General features: G+C 39.5%; 1 protein-coding gene across 3 annotated transcripts in view; it reads right to left on the bottom strand.

The window, feature by feature from the left end:
- The window catches only part of GLCE (glucuronic acid epimerase), a 150,533-nt gene that overhangs the window by 27,302 nt on the left and 108,569 nt on the right, over positions 1-14,662 (bottom strand). Inside the window, exon 3 of one of the 3 annotated variants that reach the window (XM_020982302.1) lies at positions 11,376-11,496. The exons of the other annotated variants lie outside the window; for them this stretch is intronic. The gene's annotated coding sequence lies outside the window, so the exon portion shown is untranslated. The remainder of the gene's footprint in view (positions 1-11,375; positions 11,497-14,662) is intronic. 3 annotated transcript variants of the gene reach the window in all.

The raw sequence follows: 14,662 nt of genomic DNA, 5'->3' as shown, positions 1-14,662 counted from the left end.
CTCAGAAGGAACAGGAGTTTCTGGGCCAGAGAGCATAGCCTGGGGCCCCTCTCATTCCATCAGGATAGATCTCTTCCCTTGGGCTCCCAGCAGCAACTCAGCTTTCACTGCAAAGTTCCTGAAGGCTGAGAGCTCTGTCTGAATGCTCCCTGCCCAGTTTACTTTGGGTCTAACTTTCGGGCAGTCCAGTCAACAACAACTAAGGAACACTGGCCTTGGCACTTTCTTTCACCTCCCAGGCAGCCTCCTCCAACACTCACTTAGATAATCTGTTTGCCTGAGAAGGAGACTGATGTTGGCCCCACAGAAAGGCCTCCCTATACACAATCAGGCCCAGCCAGCTGGGCAGGGTCTCACTATCTAATTGGCTCCCTCCCCCTCTGCCCCCATCTGTAGCGCTCCTCTGATTTAACCACCCGTAGAGCCATGAGGCCAACTCTCATCTCAACCTGCTAGCATGCCAAATGGTCCTCTTAATTCAAGTTCGATGTTGGCACGAAATAAGGATCTGACAAGTCACTGAACATTTAAGAGAGAAAGAGATTTACTTTGTCCTAATACATTAAGGATATGCAACAAAGGATACTGTGGCACTTAGCTCATTTCCCCATCTGGAAACAGAATCTGGTCAGTAATTCTCGGGGTATGGCAATTCAGGTGGTCTAAGGTACCATCAAGTCTGAGAGGCCACAGCTTGAGGTGAATAAAGCTCTTTCTATCTCTTGATATCAAGCATTTTCATATTCACCAGTATAGAGTTTTAAATGAGACTTCTCTTATTTTCTTGGCATACAAGGACACACCTTAAAAGATTTTTTTCAAGAGAAAATTTTTATATTTTCTCCAATTACATGTAAAAACAATTTTAAACATGTTTTTAAAATTTTTGAGTGCCAACCAAATTCTCTCTCCCTTTCCACTCCCCTCCTTGAGAAGGCAAGCAATTTGATATAGCTTATACATAAGCAATCATGCAAAACATATTTCAATATTAGCCATGTTGCAAAAGAAAACAGATTCTCCCAAAAAAAAACTCCAAGAAAAATGGAGCTTAAAAAAAAAGCATCAGAACCATCAGTACTTTCTCTGGAGAAGGTTAACATTTTTCATCCTAAGTTCTTCAGAACTGTCTTGGATCATTGTATCGCCAAGAATAACTAAGTCATTCACAGTCCTCAAAAGATTTTAAAATCATTTTTGTGTTCTGTAACGTGAAAAGTATACATCTGTGCCAACAAATATAGACAAATTTAAACAGTTTGAGTACTCTTTTGAACAAAAGGCACACAGCTGTGATTAGTAATTTATAATTCATAGTGTGAATTATTAAGATTTCTTGGCTTCAAGACATCATCAGAATGACAGCAGTAAAAATAGTTTTAAGGGTTTTTTAGGCAATTTAAAAAATCCTCTGTGTTCAAAACAGTTTGACATACCATTTGCTACATCTCCACTTTTAAGGTGGAATATAAACTCCATTCAATCAAAAATATTTAAATAGTTCCACTAAAATATTTAATATTGAGTATGAGATAAATTGACTAGTTGGTATTTCTTTAAGATAGAGTACTGCATTTTTATTAGGAAGGTAAAAAAGAGATTTGTGGAAAACAAGACTAGGTTAACTACTTATTTAATGTATTTATTGGAACAAATGCAAATGACATACATTTTCAAATGGGAATGGATATATACTGCGGCTGTTAAAGAACCTATTTGGCTATCCAGAGACAGGAATATTTTTTCTGTGTGGCATATGTAGTTTGATCATTCTAAGAATGTATTGGGAGTTATGCATAATGACTGGCGAGGTAGATTTAATAATGGCATCTTGCATTATTGCAGTCCTTTAAGACAAAAAGCATTTCATAAGTACATTGTTTCACTTGCTCCCCACAGCAAACATATGATGTAGATTACTACACCTTCATTTTACAGAAAAAGATGAGGCCCACAGATTGGAACAGGGGATTCCTGGAATCATAGTCCAGAGGTTCCCAAAGTGGGCAATACTGCCCCTGGGGGCGCTGGAATGTTGGGGGGTAGCAGCCTCAGGCATTGAATAAGAATAAGGGGGCAGTAGAAGCATAAGGAAAGAAAAGAAGATAAGAAAATTCTGAAAAACCATTCACACATGTTTCATCTGTTGTGTAACAGAGTTAAAGTTGTAGCAATTACATTATTTTCCAAATAAACACACAAAATACAAGTTACAACCAATCATTGGTCAAGTCTGCCGACAAATCTTAAAAAGCAAGTGTTGGTAGGCGAGTGTGTCACTCACAGTCAGCATTCATCAGCAGGACTAGGTGTGTGTAATGACTTGTTTACAATATGATACTATATGGTTACATGATGCAATATTGTGTCATCAAAATTTCAATGAAGGAAAAACCCCACAAATTCACAATAAATTATTAAATTCGAGTCATTAAATATATACATATATTATATTTTTTTAAAATAACACAAATTTAAAAAAACATTAAAGAGTTAAAGATTTCCGGGGTGGGGGGGGTCTGAGTAAATTTTTTTGAAAAGGGGGCGATAGGCCAAACAAGTTTGGGAACCACTGACAGACCAATTAGCTAGCTAGCATTTAGCTAAGTGTTTACTATGTGTGAAGCAAGCACTGGGATACAAAGGGGGGGGGGAGTCCCTTGCAGAAAGTGAGATTTGAGCTGAGCCTTGAAGAAAGCCAGGAGGCAGAGGGGAGAAGAGAGACCATTCCAGGCATGGGGTATAACCAGTGGCAGAACTGGGAGCTGGAATGTCATGTTAAAGGAAGAGCAAGAGGCCAGTGTCACTGAATTGTAGAGTACATGGAATTTTAAGACTGAAAAGGGAGGAAGGGGTGAAACAGTGAAGAGCTTTAAAAGCCAAGCAGGATTTTTATATTTGATACCGGAGGTAATAGGGAGCCACCTGAGTTTATTGAGTAAGAAGGGTGACATGGTCAAACCTGCACATTAGAAAGATTATTTAGCAGCTGAGTGAAGGATGGACTAGATTTGGAAAAGGACTCCAACAAGGGAGACCAACCAGAAGGCTCTTGTAATACTCCAGGCAGTGCACCAGGACAACACCTGTATTATCGGAAAGAAGGGGATAGATATAAGGGAGAGATTTTGTACGAAAATTTGTAGTGGACCACAATCTTTAGCAGCTTGTAAATCTGAGCTAAGCTGGCAGAAGGTCGAGGTAACCCAAAGTCAGGGTTTGGCAAGGTGGTAAAAGGGACTCCATTGTAGAGGCTAGTATAGAATTGAACTGATTCACTTAAAGGTTGAGAGAGGAAAAGGAAGAGAGTAGCCATGGCAAGGGTGTTAGCCTGAGGATGAATTGAAGGGTGGAGGGACTGGAGGTCAGGGTAAAGTTGAAGAACAATGTATTTAGGTCCAGTGTCCATTATTTCTCAATTGCTTTCCAGGTTCCCCAGCAATGAGTCTTTATTTGTTCAAGGGATCTCACTCCATCCCATTTCCTCCAAAACCTTCCCTTCTGTAATCCCCACACTGACTGATTTTCTTTTGTTTTTGTTTTGCTAAGTGACTTGCCCTGAGTCACACTGACTTACTAGCTGTGTGACCCAGGACAAGTCCCTCACTTGTTCTCAATCTCTCCCTCTTTACTGGCTCATTTCCTACTGGCTTCAAACATGCCCACGTCTCCCCTATCACTTGATCTTTCCATATCTCTTCTGCTCTTTGTAGCTACAGTCCTTGAAAAGGCCATCTCTAAAAGGTGTCTCCACTTTCTCTCTTCTCACAGTCTGAGTTCCGACCTTATCATTCCACTGAAACTCTCTAAAGTCACTCATGATCTCTTAGCTGTCAAATCTAATGGCTTCTTCTCCATCCTCACTCCCCTTGACCTCTCTGCAGCCCTTTGATACTGTCGATCACTTTCTTCTCCTTGATACTCTCTTCTCTCTATGTTTTCAGGACACCACTCTCTCCTGATTTCCCCTGACCTGTCTGACTGCTCCTTCTCTGTGTCCTTTGCTGGATCTTTTTGCTTTTTTTTGTGCCCCTAATGCTTAGCACAGTGCCTGGCATGTAGTAGGCACTTAATAAATACTTATTGACTGACTACAGGAGGCTGAACAAAGTCACTACAGTGATTACGAATCTCATCAATGTTAAACCAGGTAGTCCAAGCCCAGGGTGAGTCGTATGGGGCTAACAACCTTGCCAATGCTTTTTTCTTCCATTCCTGTGGCTGAGACTAGTCAGAAACAGTGTCTAGTTTACCTTGACCATCCTTTCCTAGGGCTATCTAAATTTTCCTTCACACTGCCACATTATGGTCAGCAGAACCCTGAAAGAGGCTCTCTTCCTGAGGGCATTCGTATATGACACACTACAATGATAACATAATGTTGACCAGGTCAGATAAGGCCACAGTGGCAGAGGCCCTAGATCAGATGGCAGCCCTTATAAGGGAGAAGGGATGGCAAATCAACATTAAGAAAATCTAGGTTCCAGCCTGCTCAGTCAAATTTGTCCAGTGATTTCCATCTGATAAGAATGTACAGTTTTGGGCCACAGTTCTGGCTGATCCTTTCTGGCCCTTCCTTATTCCCTCCCCAGATAAGAGTTGCTCTAAGGTCCCCTTGGAGAGCTCTACATACCCTAGAGAAGTCGCTCAGGTCTCCTTTAATTAGCAGACTTCCTTTCTTTTGCCATGGGCTAGGAAACTCCTTCCCAGAAAGGGCTTGGGGGACCAAGAAGTGGTATTGCTGGGAGGCATCCTTTTTCATAATAACATGGTGGGGGTGGTAAGTGAAACTGTTGCTATTTAACTAGGAGGATGTGTATTTAATTGGAAGAAAGGTGATCCCTTTGTTGACTTGGCAAAAGGTGACTGTGTCTAGAGAAGCAAAGTGCTACTGTATCCTTGGTGCACATTCTTGCTGTTTGTTAGGACAAAATAAACCTCTTCCTTTTTTTAAAAAAAGGGAAAATAAACAAATGAACAACAACCACAAAAAACAACTTAGGTTCCTTTTCTGATTTTTAAGTTTCTCAGTCAATACAAACGAAGTAGATCAACAAAGTTATGTAGTTAGGATACGTAATCTTCAAGGAAAATAATCCTTACCTGCTCTATTCCAAAGAAATTGAATATGTTAACTAAAAGAAAGCCATAGATCTGGAACTTGACATCTTCCCCCCAAACCATTTTCTCTCTTCCCTTTCCTGTCTTTTCTGCAAATATCAGCAACAATTTTTCCCCATTACCTAGGTTCTAAAGTTATATTTAACTTGCTTTTCCTTCATTCTGCATTCATTTATTTTTTTCTTTGTTCTTCAGTCAATAACCAAGTTCTGTGTATTTTTTCTCTGAAATAGTTCAGTCTAGGCTCTCTTGCACTTAGTTTCCTGAAACGGCCTCTTAAATAACCTGTTCATTTCCAGGGCTCTGCCCAGTGGTGCAATCAACGGGCAGAACCTTGGATTTCAGGGATAGAGGACCAACTTCAGACCCTGATACTGCCACCCTCACCTAAGTGACCTTGGACACGTCTCTTAACCTGGAATATGTAACCAAACGACCTCTCAGGTCCATTCCGGTTCTATACAGGATCTCTTACTCCTTGTGATTCATCCTATAGATAACTTTCCAAATTAACAACATTGTCATCAAGTCATTTCTCTGCTTTAAAAAAGTTCAATAGTCCCCTATTCTCTAACTCATCAAAATAGGTAACAGCCTCTGCTTGGTTTTCAAGATCTTCTAGAAACTGCCTCACTCTTTTCATCTTAGATCTTCTCTAGCTATACTATTAGATCTAGCTATACTACTGGAATGCCTTCCCCATTTACTTCTCACCTGCAATGTTGCAATATCCTCCCAAGAACTCTGAATTCAATAATTAATAAGCGCTTAATGTGTGCAAAGAACTGTACTAAGTACTGAAATACAAATTTAGCTAAGACATGGTACCTGTCCCCATGGATTTTAAACTCAAAGAATCCACAAATAGTTTAATAATACATGAGAGCTGCATAAGAGAGATGCAACGCAAAGTGCTAGTCGGGGAGAGTGGGGAAAGTCATTACCAAAAAAAAAAGGCTTCAGAATGGAGGAGGGTTACTGCCCAAAGTATACAGCCCTAGATTGGGACCCAATCTGCTGAAAGGTTTCTTTAGGGAAAATAATGAACCAAAAGAATAAGAACATTCCGCAATGTGTAGTACTCGGGCCCTTTGCATCTGCTTAGGAAAACATAAGCCTCTCAAGGACCTCCACTTTCTCTTTTGTCAGCACTGTCTGTGCTTTATACTGGGAAACCCCAATAAATGTTTGTTGAATTACTGGACTGAAAGCCAGATCTAACTCTAGGCCCATTTCCAAAGGGAGCAGAGGATTTCCTTCTTGGCAGCTAGAGCAGAATCGGAATTGTGAAGTCAATCATGCTCCTACTTAAACTGAATAACTTAATTTGTTTAAATTATTCATTTGTAGGTATGCTCCAGCATGGGCTGCAGCACAGCTGCTAATGGGACAGGGTGATCTGCTAAAAACAAATTAGAGGGAATAGGTGCTCAAAGCTGGAGGCCCAGGGGTTCTTTTGCCCTGGCAGAATGAGGAAGACATTTGACTTGAGGGTTGACAATAATGAGAATAACAGCAGCAGTAGCCTACATTTAACAGTCTCAAAGGCCACAATCTCCCCAGTGAAAAATTTCCACTTCAGATTCAATTCTTTTGGGTGAGGTGTCTACAGAGGCTTCACCAGACAGATAAGATTAGCATTCATTAATATCAAAGAGTTCATCAGAAGAGCATCAATGAAAGAAAGCCACAGGAAAGGAAACAAAGACCAATATGAAAGAGAAGGTAGGGATAAATGGAAGAGCCCCTGACTGTTGGAGAAGGATGAGGTGGCCAGCAACAGTCAAGAATCCTAGTAGGTAGCCAGGGGCAGCACTTTAGAGAGAAGCATGACACTGAAAGAGGTGGTGGAGCTAAGTTTGCCTCATCTTTTCCCTAAAATTTTCTAATTTTTTTTTCTAAGCCAGTCTTACTCTTTATTTCCAAAGGCTAGGCCCCCTATACCATACCATAAATATACTATGCCATAAATAAACTGAATAGGCTATAGAGGGTTAGGTGTGGTAAATTATTTTTTTCTGTACCAAAGGGAGACTGACTAGGGAAAAATCAAATGAAGCATAATGGATAAGACTTGAATTTTGTTCCTTGACTTACTTCCCACACTTGTAAAATAAGGTGGTGGCATGAGATGGATTCCAAAGGTCTCTTCTAGCTATAGAAGATGACACGAGACTTACCTTTACAGGGTAATTGTAATAAAGGTCCAAAGACATTCTGTACATAGGGTGTCCCCAAAGTCTTAGTGGGGTCAGTGTAAGACTAAGTTGTTAACATTCATGTTTTTGGTCACCTTGGGGAGATGAAAAAGAAAAAAATGGTGGGAGTAGGAGGTGGGGGGGGCTGGAGGGAAGAGTGAAGAGAACAAAAGAAAGATGAGGAAAAGGAAAGAAAAAGACAGAAACAGAAAAGGAAAGAAAAAGAACAGGTTATACTTATCAAGAGAGAAGAAAGGGGGGAAGTGATAAGGGTTTTGTTCAATAAGGTGTCTTCAGTTACCACCTGTTCACCCTTCTAACGAATACTTCTAATTAAGTCCTGACTATGTGCCAAGCAGTATGCTAAGTACTAGGGATAAAAACAAAAAAAAAAGAGTCCCTACCCTCAAAAGCTTACATTCTACTAAGAGGAGACCATAAAATAAGGGAGTGGCAGTCAGAAGAGGGTGTTTTGGTCTGAGAAGTCACAGGAACAGTAGTGGAAACATAGGGGAGTAAACTGAGGGGCCCTCTCTAGAAGCAATGGGAGTGATTAATTGATTTGCTTATAGTTCCCAGAATAAGAGGTGGGAGGGAGCAGGGCAGGTGGCCAATAAGATAGATGGCTAGAGTGGATGGCATTTGAAATGTGGCCTCTTTGGTTTGGGACATCTAGATATAATGGTCAATGTGAGTTTGTGTTCCCTTGCCAATCAGGCCCTCACTCACCAATCGCAACAGCTTGATTCCTGGGTGAGCTCTTGTTATTATTTATATAATGGGAAACAGCAAAAAAAAAAAAGCCAATCTTTTCTTAATAACCAATGACACTCCAAGACTCCTTTTTCATAGTAAAAAATTAAGTATCAAATTTCAGGTGCTTTCTCACATTCATACTTAAGTATTCCACCATTATCTTCTATAAAAAGATCCTATAACTACAGGATATTCTGTCATCCTCAACTTAAGAACCTCCTGGAATAAATGAATGGCAGATCTGTGATACACCTGCTGTAATCCTACCCTTCCCCCCCAAAAAAGGAATGGATGTACTTTATAGTCATCAGTCAGTGGTTAGGGGTGGGAACTGGTGAAGGAAGAAATTCCTGTTGCTGTTACATTGTATTTTCGCTGTGGGTTGTGCAGTCCTTGCTGTATGGCGAGTGTGATGAAAACATCTCTGCCACCGACTCCCAGATCTACACATCCCATCCAGTCCCTGTCTCTCCCCAAGCTTCAATCCTGCATCACTAATTACTTACTGGACATTGCAAACAGGATCTCTTGGAGATATGTCAAACTTAACATGTCTACAACAGAACTCATTATCTTTCCTCTTAAACTCTTAAACTTTTCCATCTGTCAGGGCACCACTATTTTTCCCGGCTCCTCACTTTGTAACTTGACTTTACTTTCGACTTCTCATTTTTCTTCATCGGGTAGATCCAATCAGTTCCTAAATCCTGCTGCTTCTGCCTTCACAACTACCATTTGATCCCTTTTCTCCATTTACACAGGGATCACCTCAGTCCAGGTCCTCATCACCCCTCACCTAGAGTATTACAACAGCCTCCTAACTGGTCTCTCTCCTTCAAATCCCTCCTGACTTCAGTCCAACTTCCATACTACTGCCAAAGTCATTTTCCTTAAGCACAGATCTAACCATAGCACTCCGCCGTTCAATAAATTCCAGTGGCTTCCTATTGCCTATAGAATGAAATATAAACTCCACCGATTAGCTTTTAAAGGTCTTTACAACCTTGTCCCAACTTACCAGTACAGACACACTGTACATTAGGCCCCCTCCTGCATTCTGTGCTAACCAAATTAGCCTTCTCTCTGTCCCTCTTATGTAACACTCCACCTTTGTCTTCTCATTGGCTGTCCTGAATGCCCAGGAGGCACCGTTACCTCATGCTTCCATCTCAAAGGATCCCTTTCATCCCTTTAATATATACCTAGCATGGGGCAGCTAGGTGGCACGCAGCGGCTAGAGCACCGGCCCTGAATTCAAATCCGGCCTCAGACCAAACGCTTGACACTGGGCAAGTTACTTAACCCCAAATGCCTTAAAAAAGAAAAAGGCCAAGGTCTCCCACTTCATCTGGGCCATCACCAGTCATCCTGATCTACAACTGGCCACTGGACCCAGATGGTTCGGGAGGAGAAAGTGAGGCTGGTGACTTTGCACAGCCCTCCCTCACTTAAATCCAATTCACTTGCAAGTCATAGCATCATGTTCCCGATGTCATGGTCCTCTCTGAGAATGAAGGACAAACAGTAGCAGCAACCTCCATGAAACCTTTCTTGCCCATCCCCTCAAACTATCTTCCGTTTAACTATTTTGCATTTCTTTGTATATATTCTCTTTATATTGATATCATGCCTTTGTCTCTCCTGTTCAAATTCTATTAGCTCCTTGTGTGTAGGTATGGTTGTATTTATCTATATTTATATTCCTTATCTTTTATAAAAGATGCCATAACTACAGGAACTTTCTGTCATAATCAACCTATGAACCTTCCAAAATATTTAAATGACCGGCTTGTGACATATATATAAGACACATTCCACTTCCCCCCTCCCCACCCAAGCACGCATCAGCACACGGTATACACTTAATAAATGGCTGTTGACTGACTGGTGTTGTACTGTGTATTACTATGGTGAAAGCAAAGATTATTTGGGAGAAAACGAGGTAGGAAAGAAGGGCTAAATAGAGAGGTAGAAGTGTGTCTGACGCCTAAGGACACTTTTCTTGTAGCACACCAAGGAACATGTTAATCTGTGAAATAAGTGAAATAGTACTGTTACCTATAATAAAGCTATTTAATATTTGAAATTCAGCTGTAATATGGGTTAAGTAGCCCTTTATGGGTAAGTCTTGTAATCTAACCATCCTTTTATAACACTGGTTCTGTGAGAAAAATTTTTTTGGAGTTGACATAGCTAAATGTTGGGAATATAAACTGCTGGCAAGTTGGGTAATTACATTATGGCACAGTGAATACTGACGGTACTATGTTCTCTTTAAAAATTACTGCATATTAACACAAATATGACCACTTCTATAATCTATCAGCTCTGCTTAACATTTACACATATTAATACTAAATTTTAAAGGCTCTTTACACACCTCTACCATCACATTATCTGTGAGTCTCCCCAATCTCCAGAAAAATTTAATTTTGTTAAAAAAGAAAACAAACAAACCCAAAGAGCTAGGCTATCACTTTGGTGAGGTTAGTTGTACAGTATTCCAAATGAATCACAGGAAGGAAAGCAATGAAAAAGAGTATTTGAATCTTGCCCCAAAGATTTAAACATCAAAGAAAGCTCCATCCTGACAGACAAAAAACTCCTCACAGAATATTAATACATATAGTATCAGCTATGCCTCAAGGAGGCAGACCCACGCTCACTAGACACCACAGATTCAGTCTGAAGGCAATTTACTTAAAATTACGACTAAAAATGTTACCTGTCCCTACAAACTTTCAAATTTCAAAAGGCAGAAGAGATTTCTTTTTTTTTGGGGGGGGGTGGTGAGGGTGAGGGGAGATAGGAATGAAGTCAATATCCTAAGTTAAAACCAGTGATTTCTGCTGAGCAGTGATAAGCTACCTATTTACTTGAAAGCTTCTGTGACATCCATGGGCTAAGGCTAAGCTTTTAAGTAAAAAGAAAAATGTTAAAAAAGAAAAAACCCCAAACTCTGAAACCTCATGTATCTCTAACTCTATATGAACTGAGCTAAGCTATGAACCTAATCCCCTTACTCTTCCCAGAGACGGAGGTGATCCAAAAGTAGAGAATTAACCCTCTCATGTTAGGGAGTGAGTTTGTATTTTGTTATTAAATTTTTTGAAATAAATATTCCTTTGTGAAAGCTAATCTGTTAAGTGGCCAAGTAGAACTGGTGTGTAGGGGACACCCCCTATACTTGGGGGAACACCATCAGTGGAGGCTGGAGCAAATGGCAGAGAACCTAGACACCTCTCAAGTTCCCTTAAGAGTACTAGAGAACCCTGGGGGAGGGGTTAAAATATAACTTACCAGGCCTTCAGGCAGTAAGGGCCAGGAAAGCCAGTGTCACATTAATACTTAAGACGTTACTTTTCAGGCACCTTTTAATCCAGGATTGGCACTGTGGATATTCCTTGTGGGAGCTGAAAATCTAAAGATGCAAGTCATCAGTCAGCCCTTCAGTTGTTATTTAAAAAAAAAAACCTCATTCAAGATAATCTCTATGAAAATTATCTAATATTTTTACTCCTATTTATACACCAAATGATTGCTACAGCCCTGGTGCCCTATGTCACTTGTATCTTTTTATAATTTTAAGCACAAAGTAGGGGTTCAATTCTACATTTTACAATGATTTATACATACTGGAAAGGATACCACCAAAAGAACAGAATTAAACAAAATAATTGGTTCAGGAAATAATTCTGAATAAGCCCTGTAATAAGAATGTAGGCTGATGGTCAGTGTTCAACCATAAGTTTGGTCTCTGAAATTGAAAACCAATGGTTTACTGCAAAGAACATAGCACCAGGAGTTGGATTTTCAAGGTCCTCTGTAAGTAAATCCTATTCTACTTTGCTAACTTTTCCCATTATTTCCCTAGCACAAATCTCTCTCTGTGCCCACCTCCTACACAATTTACTCATTCCCACTCTCTCCTTTGCTCACATTGTTTCCCTTGTGTGAAATACCCTCCTTTCTAATTTTTTCTATCCCCTCAAGATCCAATTCATGTTCAATTTCTCTCATGAAGCCCATCCCAACTAAAGCATAAGTTTCTTTAAGTCAGGAGTCACTTTTTAAAAAATGTTAAATTTAATTTTATTATTTTTTCTGATTAACAAACATTTCTTTTCCTTTTTAATTATTAATTCCTTTTTAAAATTTAATTCTCCTTTTTAATTATCAAGTATTTATTTTTTCTTTCTCTTTCTCTAACCATCCCCCCATCCCTACTCTTCTCCCCACCCCACCACATAAGGGGAAAAAAAAAGAAAAACAAGCTCCTTGTAATAAATATGCATAGTCAATCAAAACAAATGTCCATTTTGAGCATTTCCAAAAATGTGTCTTTTTCTTCATATTTAGTTCATCATCTCTCTGTCAAGTTGGTAGTGTTCTTCATTATTGGTCTCTGGAATTATGGCTGATCACTCTTTTGCTTTTGTTTTTGCTTTTTTGGTGAAGCAATAGGGGTTAAGTGACTTGCCCAGGGTCATACAGCTAGTAAGTATCAAGTGTCTGAGGCCAGTTTTGAACTCAGGTCCTCCTGACTTCAAGGCCGGAGCTCTATCCACTGCGCCACCTAGCTGCCCCTTGATCACTGTTTTGATCAGAGTTTTTAAGACTTTCAGAACTGTGTTTCTACAATATTGATGTTGGGATATAAATTGTTCTGGTTCTATTCATTTTACTCTGCATCAGTTCACAAGTCTTCTCAGGTTCTCTGAAAACTGGCTCATTATTTCTTATGGCAGGATAGGATTCCATTACACTCATGTAGCGTAATTCAGCCACTCTCCCGTTAATGAGCAACTGCTTTGGGTTTACAATTATTTGGCACTATAAAGCGAGCTATTACACCCTCTGAACAAGGTCAAGTAGTACCTCAGTTGCTTTAACTGGTACTTCTCTAGTTATCAGTGATTTGGCATTTTTCCACATGGTTAGAGATATCTTATATTTCTTTCCTTGAAAACTGCTTGTTCATGTCTTATGACCACTTATCAAATGGGTAATAGCTCTTACCTTGTAAATTTTGAATTATCAAAGAAACTTGATGCAAAGACTTTCCCTCCAGCAAAGCATTTCCCTCCTATTCTTCTTAGCTACTTTAGATTTCTTTGTGCACACTCTCCATTTTATCTTGTGTCCCTTTCTATCTTTTGCTTAGTCATGAACTCTTCCCCTCTTTGTACATCCAAAAGGTAGTTTCTTCCTTGTTTGTCTCTTTTATTTGATAATTATTTGTTAGGAGCTTCTCCTAGTAAAGTGGTGTGAGGTATCGATCTAAATCTAATTTCTGCCAGGCTGCTTTCCAGTTTTCTAACTCCTCACTTCAGTATCTGCAGGCTTTTGGCTGATCAAACATTAAGCTGTTAGGTTCATTTGCTTGGGTGTGCTACATAGCTGTAGCTAGCATTCCTAACACTTTTAAATAGTAGTGGTGACAATGAACACTATTGTTTATCACCTGATCATATTATTGGAAGGATTACATTGGCTCTTGGTTTTAGATATATACTACTTACTATGTTAAGGAAAAATCTCATTTGTTCCTATATTTTCTAGTGTCTTTTTTTTTAAACAGAAATGAACATTGCATTTAGTTCTTTTTCTGAATCTGGATGTATCTGATTTGTGTTGTTCTTATTATTAACACAGTCAATTGAGTTTATAGTTCCCCTAACACTAACCCAAACCCTGTGTTGGTGGTACAAAACAACCTGGTCATCATGTATAATTTTTGCGATATGTTGCTGTAGCCCTTTGCTCTAACATTTAAAATTTCGGCATCAACGTTTATTAAGCATATTGGTCTATAGTTTTCTTTCTCTGTTTTGACTCTCCCTTGCTTAGGTTTCAAGACCACACGTGTATCATTAAAAGGAATCAGAGAGGACCACTTTCCCTATTTCTGCAGTGTGTGTAATACTGTGGTTAATTGTTCTTAGTTTGGATTGTTCAATTTCTTTATTGTTCTTTTAGTCTGGACATTTTATATTTTTGTAATTTTTCACCCATTTTATTTCAGTTGTCAGTCAGAGTCTACATGTATAATTTAATTTATGTCCCCTCAATGTCTCACACCATGCAGGGCATATAGTGAGCACTCAAACACTTGGTGACTTATTAAATTATGCCTAGTTTTACTCACTTTGTGCTCATTTCCTTCAGTAATGCCACCTATGCCCTACCTTTCAAAGGAAAGCTATCATGGTAATAATAAATGACATTTTTTAAAAAAGCATTATTAATCGATCTGTATTTTATGAATGTATTTATTTTTTAAAACAAAGAGCTGTTTAGCGGCAGTTAGGTGGCACAGTGGATAGAGCACCGGCCCTGAAGTCAGGAGGACGTGAGCTCAGATCTGGCCTCAGACACATAACACTTACTAGCTGTGTGACCCTGGGCAAGTCGCTTAACCCCATTGCCTAGCCAAAAAAAAAAAAAGAAAAAAAAAGAAACATTTAAGCCAGACAAGTTTGCTCACTTTCCTATTATTTGGGTGGTCTGCAATTATTATCCAAATCCAAATGAATATAACCAACAAAAGAGAATATGGATTACGGTGCTGTGGGTTGGCCAATTCT

This window comes from Phascolarctos cinereus, unplaced genomic scaffold (genome assembly GCF_003287225.1).
Source record: "Phascolarctos cinereus isolate Bilbo 61053 unplaced genomic scaffold, phaCin_HiC Scaffold_3;HRSCAF=262, whole genome shotgun sequence".
NCBI lineage: Eukaryota > Metazoa > Chordata > Mammalia > Diprotodontia > Phascolarctidae > Phascolarctos > Phascolarctos cinereus.
This window is presented reverse-complemented; position numbering and strand designations above follow the sequence as displayed.